Raw genomic sequence first — 6000 nt, 5'->3', positions numbered from 1 at the left:
TAAGGTTGCATGATGCCTGCACGGCCTATGACAAAAGTGTAGAAACGAAAGAAGAGAGAAAGAGAACGAGAACGACAAAACGGTACACCAGTAATAGCTTAAATTTGGTGGAAGACGTTACTCCACAAATTCTTTTCTTAGACACTAAACCGTTTGTTATTTTTACGGATGAGTTATTTTAAGTGGATGCTTATTTTTAAAAGGTGGTTTAATCCTTTTTTCATTTGTTCAGGAGTGAAACTCGACTTTTTATTCTGAACTGCAATTAAGTAAGAATCATCTGTTCTCTTATTGGACATAACGAAATAATCGATTTGTTTGTTTGTTTGGCTTTAAAATACGAGCGAACAAGAGTTTTTTTACTCCTTTTGCTTAACTGTTTTCTATATGCCTCGACAGTGACAAGAAAATTTTGCCCTTATGTTACAAACACGTCATCAATCGCAATGTGCTCTCGTAAAAGGGAGGAGAAATATCGCTAGCTTGTGTTTAATAAGTTTGCCGATCCTGGTTACAAGCCAAGCTGGGGTGTTTCAATGAAATACATCAAAATGTAAATGATCACGTTCTCAGAGATAAAGTAGGATAAAGTACATCAATAGAACTCTTTTTTTGACCTTGAACCGACGAAGACGAATGAAAGCTGATAAAGGTAATATTTTATGACCAATATTTACCTCCCTCTACGGTCCTGACAGTGAATATCTGACTTCCTTTGAAATTGAATGCTCTTCTCCCCGGGTGAACTGTTACAGCCAGGACCTGTACACTGTATTCAGTTTGTGCTCTAAGTCGCAGTACCTCTAACTGCATCCGTGTTCCATTATAATTAGCTATTGCCACAACCGGTCCAGCATCGTTATTAGTTGGTGTACATACAACAGCATAAAAGGCAAGAATATAAGGATGATCGGGAACATAGACAGCCCAAGAGACGTTCATGCTTGAATGTTTTACGCTCAAGATACTGATGTTCCAGTCGTTAACTACAGGAGCTAAAAGAAATAGGAGAAAATGGTTATTGCATAAGTGATGTTAAAAACTCGGATTAGTGAATGGCCCTACGAAGCTTAAGCCTTAACCCTTACACGTTCCAGCAAAATCATATCCTCGCTGAGATGCAATGAAGGGTATGTCGTGAAAATGAGTCTAATTTGCATGTCAATGAAATTTTACTTGCATATGAAAGGATCAGCACTAAGACTCGCTTTGAGAAAGAGGCAAAGGTAATTCGGAAATGGCCTAATGCTTCTTGTTGGTTATGACGTTGTAACTTCCGCCATCTACGGATATTTTTTTTACTCTTCAACTAAAAAGGACAAGTTTGACGGTATAGTTGACTGTTATACCATCGACTACAGTTAAAACTTCGAGTAAAGAAAAGATATATCTCCCGACGTTAACTGGTACAATGGAGACCAATCTCTTATGATTATTTTGTCACTTCAACCAATACACGATTGAGTGAAAACACATTTGCTACGATCGAGTAAGCCTTGAGAAAGGCTGGAGACATTCTATATTAGTATTTCTATATTTGTTACGTTGAATGTGTAGGAAACCCATCGCTCCATCAAGTCACATGTGTCATATGTGTCAGCGATCGAGGTATTTTTTTCCTTACCATTTATTATTGATTCATTGATAACCAGGTATTGAGCTTGAAATCCCTGCCAGGACTCAGTGTAACGAGTGGATTTGTAATCGATGTGAAACTTCTGCGCCAGAAAAAAGAAGGTGTCTCTCTGGCCACACAAGAGTTCGGGTCTTACACCACTGTCATCGCTAACAGAAACATAGAAGTTTCTGAAAAGAAAAGAAAAAAAAAACACAAACATCATTTGATGTAATATATCAAATAGGTGTGTTTAATATATCTTATCAATCGAAACTAAAACCAAGAAAAAGACGGAGATATAAATCGTAGAAATCTATGGTAATGAAAATAAGATATCTAAATGATTTCCTTTGTTTCAACTTCACGAATTATTGATGTCTTTAATAAGAAGTATTCTAACTTTGATTTCAGTTGCTTCGTTTTGTCGCGTACCATGCAATCGGAAGGACTTATAAAACAGCATAAACAACGAGATTTCTACTATTAACGATTCATTGTTTCTCAAGTTTCTCGTGCTTCATAGAGTTGTGATGCACGCAGAAAGTTTAGACAGCACCAAAGGAGCGTACGAGTTGCTCAAGGCGCAGCCGAGAGCAACTTTAGCTTCTGGAGTATTCCCAAATGTTCTCAAGTACATTATAAGTCAACCATGCGTAGCTAAAAGTATGAATGAATTCTCCTATAACTGCATGGCGAGGTGAAGTTAACTTTGCTTACGTCATGATGCACGCTTACGTATACTGAGTTCACTAGATATAACATACTGGCATTTGTAGGACAGTGGAATGTTGAAAAGAGGAAAGGAGAGTAAAACGCTTTTGTCTTCGTCACCAGGGTCAATGTCCCAAGTGCAGTCTGAATTTTCGATTCTTTTAGGAAATCCAGGACTTTGAATAACACCTGAACTGTTGTTTATTGCTGATCCACATTCTGAGAGGAAAAAAATAATGAACTGGTTTTATAGAACATCCATACACCTGATTAACATAAGATCAGAGAGTTAAAGGACTGGTAATGTGTATGCACGACCGGAACGTTCAACTGTCGAGTTCGCGTCCGATTTACGACGCGTCTTATTTTCTCCCGTATAATTGGATCCTATTATCTGTTTCGAGAAGCGAACAATTTTTTGAGAGCGAAGCTCGAGGAAAACTGTGAGCTTTGAGGTCGGTCACGTGACGCGTTTAGACCATGCTGCGGGATAACCCTGCGATGGACTAGCATCCCATCAAGAAGGGAGAAGAAATACCCCTAGTCGCTTCATGCTACATGGAAACCTGAGATAAGCGCTGGCCTGATGATACAGAAACATAACCATAAATGTACATAAAATATACATAAACGTTAAATAAACTCTGCACGGATACACTGATAATATTTTCGTTATTCAATAGGTTTTACCTGTTTCCGAGAAATGACTTACTTGTCTTGATATAGGTTGCCCTCTTGTCACTTCCTTCTCCTTTAGCCGTGAAGGCTTTAACCCACACTGTATAATACGTATTGGGCTGAAGTCCAGTGATTGTCATCTCTAGTGCGTCAGGGCCAACAGTTATATTTCTGACAGACCCGCCGTAATAGTACTTGTAAGCGAAGGTGTAATATATTCGATATCCTTTCAGATTACCACGAACATACTTTGGTGAAAGCCTTCCCCATCTGATCCTAATCGTGTTGTAATTAATGGCACGAGAATCATGGATATAAGGGCTTCTGGATGGCACTAAAGGACAATAGAACAAAATTTAATAAACGTAATTGAACCAATCCGGGGGGGGGGTTCAAAGGAAACTATGCGCCCTGGGAAGGTCCAAAGAGGAAACCACAAGTCATTGTGAAGGTTATTCCAGTGGAAAGGAGAATGAGTGGATACATACATACAGATATTAAGCCTGTGTTTTAAATATGCATCAGTTACTCCTTCTTTTCCACCCTTGCTTACCATAGAGTCTCCAGTAGCTCAGTGGTTACAGCGTATGGCTAGATCACGGAGGGGAGTGGGTTGGAATCCCATCAAGTGTTAATTAAAGACCTACCCAAATACATTGACTATGAATTGAACAAAGAATGGCTATCGCTTGTTGTTTACCTATAATTTATTTTAATCTTTGTATCTTAATATATGAATCAATTTTACCTCCTTCTTCAGTTTGTACTTGAATCCAGCCAGTATTACCACGTTGACTTTCGTCAGTTAGAATGGCGACCAAAATCAAGCTGTAGTTGGTAAAAGGTTCCAATCTTGAGATATTCACCTGAGTTTTGTCTGCGGGCAACCAGAGTGCGCCGTAATAACCTCGCGCAGAAATACTGTTGTATAGGATGAGATATTTCTGAACGGAGGAGACGCCGAGAAAACTACTCGGAGGTGGCGTCCATGATAGATCGATAGATGAGTAGCTGGCATTGGCTTGAATCTCAGTCCAAAAGTCTAACGTCTCCCCTGATAAAAGCAAAGTAAGGTAAACAAAAAAACTAAGTTAATTTATTATTACTTCCTATTTTATTTATTTATTTATTCTTTTTTTTTACGAAATTAACCCTTAGGTGCACATTCCTTTCCAGGAGTCCAGTGTCAGAAACCAAATGTGCCATATTTCACATTTCAGGCCTCGACCACACTAACGCGTTTTAAAAGTATCCGTTTTCGTCTCAACGAAAACGAAGCAAAATATTTTCGCCTACACGAGCGTTTCCTGTTTGTTTTCACCTGGCCGCACTAATGGACTTTTGTATAACAACACAAACTTTTTTGAAACGTTTTCACCTATCGTCCAGACTAAAATGCCCGAAAACGCAGATGGAAACGACAGCATATGAAGCTTTTCTCGGCACCGTTTTCAAAAACCTCTGTTTCCACCTATCCACTTTGGAAACGGAGCGTTTTCAAAACGATGCGTTTTCAAAAGGCTACATTTTTAAAACCTTTTTCGAAAGCCTCCATTTTCAGCAGCGTTTTCGGTCATTCAAGTATTGTGGACAATAGGAGAAAACGCATCAAAAAGTATGCGTTTTCATGCGAAAACGTATTAGTGTGGTCGGGGCCTTAGACAACGCGTACGACAATTTGCCGTCAGACACTTAATAAAGTGTATGCTGCATCAAACCCTTGCGGTCACGTCAGTTTGCTCTCCCTTCCCACATCGCAAATTGTGAAAAAATGTGACACACTGGGACACGGTAGGATATCATGTTTAACATTATATCTATAACTACAGCGAAAGAGAGCGATAATGATGGTGCAGTTCAGTATAGGTTTTACGTGTACGTACCAGTTATGGTGGTGATATTTCGGTGTTCGGCTTTGTAATGCCCCAAGACTCTTGAGTTGTTCAATTGAGGATCATATCTATAGTCTTTGAAACCATCTGCACGAATATTCATGGTCTCCGCCTCAATCAGCATCGTCTCGTTTGTTAATTGTCCGCAGAGTTCCAAAAGAAATCGCTCCTTATCGTCATAATAGTGATAATCAGCATCACCCTTACCCGCTGTTACCGGGACAGAAATACGAACACCTCCACTAACGTATAGACAAAGGAAAAGAAACAAAAATAGAAGGATAACAGAAAAGTCGTTAGTACGTAATGTTTTAGAGTCTAAGAGCAGGCAGGGAAAAAATACGGAGTCTAGACAACAAAAAACTGCAAGGAAGCTTAAAATAAAAGTGATGAGATTCTTGTGGCTGGACACCTGCTAAGGGTCGAGCGCTGTCCCCTTCTACTCAGCCTTGGTAATATAACGTTGATTGACCTATTTAAGACACTATCAGGATAAACATTCCTGCGTAATTATAAATTTTATTGGCAAAAACCGACTATGTGTTATTAAAAGTCCTGTCAATGAGGGTTTTGGCCAGCGCTATTTTGTAGCAAGGCGGTGTAAAACTATTGCGACTGCCGAGACCCAGCTCTTGTCTGAAGACGTATTTTATGACCGGCTGGATGCCTGGGGTGGGAGGGGAGGGGGGATGTCCTATATAAAAAGGGTAGGGGTGCTCGTCTGAAATTTTGAAAGGACCCCCTAAGAGGTACAGAGATCTTGTTTCGTTGGTGTGTCTTGATGTTTCCCCGAAGAGGTGCTATTCTAAAGCAACAGATATTACAGTGCAACGCTCCTTAGCGTGTCCACCCAACAAACTTTCACATTTGACAACCACGTGTAAATTCGTCAACTCAACAACCCATGCAACGGTGTTCAACTTACAATTGCGCGAACTTTTCAACGAGGCGTGACTGTCAATCAAATTCACACATCCTAACTGGCGGACAATTTGTAAAAAAAAAAAAAATTGTTAGGTGCCCACGGTAAGGCACGTCGCACTGTAACTGACACTGACTTTTTTCTGCTCAATACCCTAAAGGCACGACGACCATAGGGAG

At 39.8% G+C, this 6000-nt stretch overlaps 1 pseudogene; it reads right to left on the bottom strand.

Moving 5' to 3' along the window:
• The window catches only part of LOC138056101 (uncharacterized), a 47488-nt pseudogene that overhangs the window by 34257 nt on the left and 7231 nt on the right, over positions 1-6000 (bottom strand).

Source organism: Montipora capricornis, chromosome 7 (assembly GCF_036669925.1).
Source record: "Montipora capricornis isolate CH-2021 chromosome 7, ASM3666992v2, whole genome shotgun sequence".
Taxonomy (NCBI): Eukaryota; Metazoa; Cnidaria; class Anthozoa; order Scleractinia; family Acroporidae; genus Montipora; species Montipora capricornis.
The sequence above is the reverse complement of the archived record's forward strand: the minus strand, read 5'-3'. Positions and strand labels throughout refer to the sequence as shown.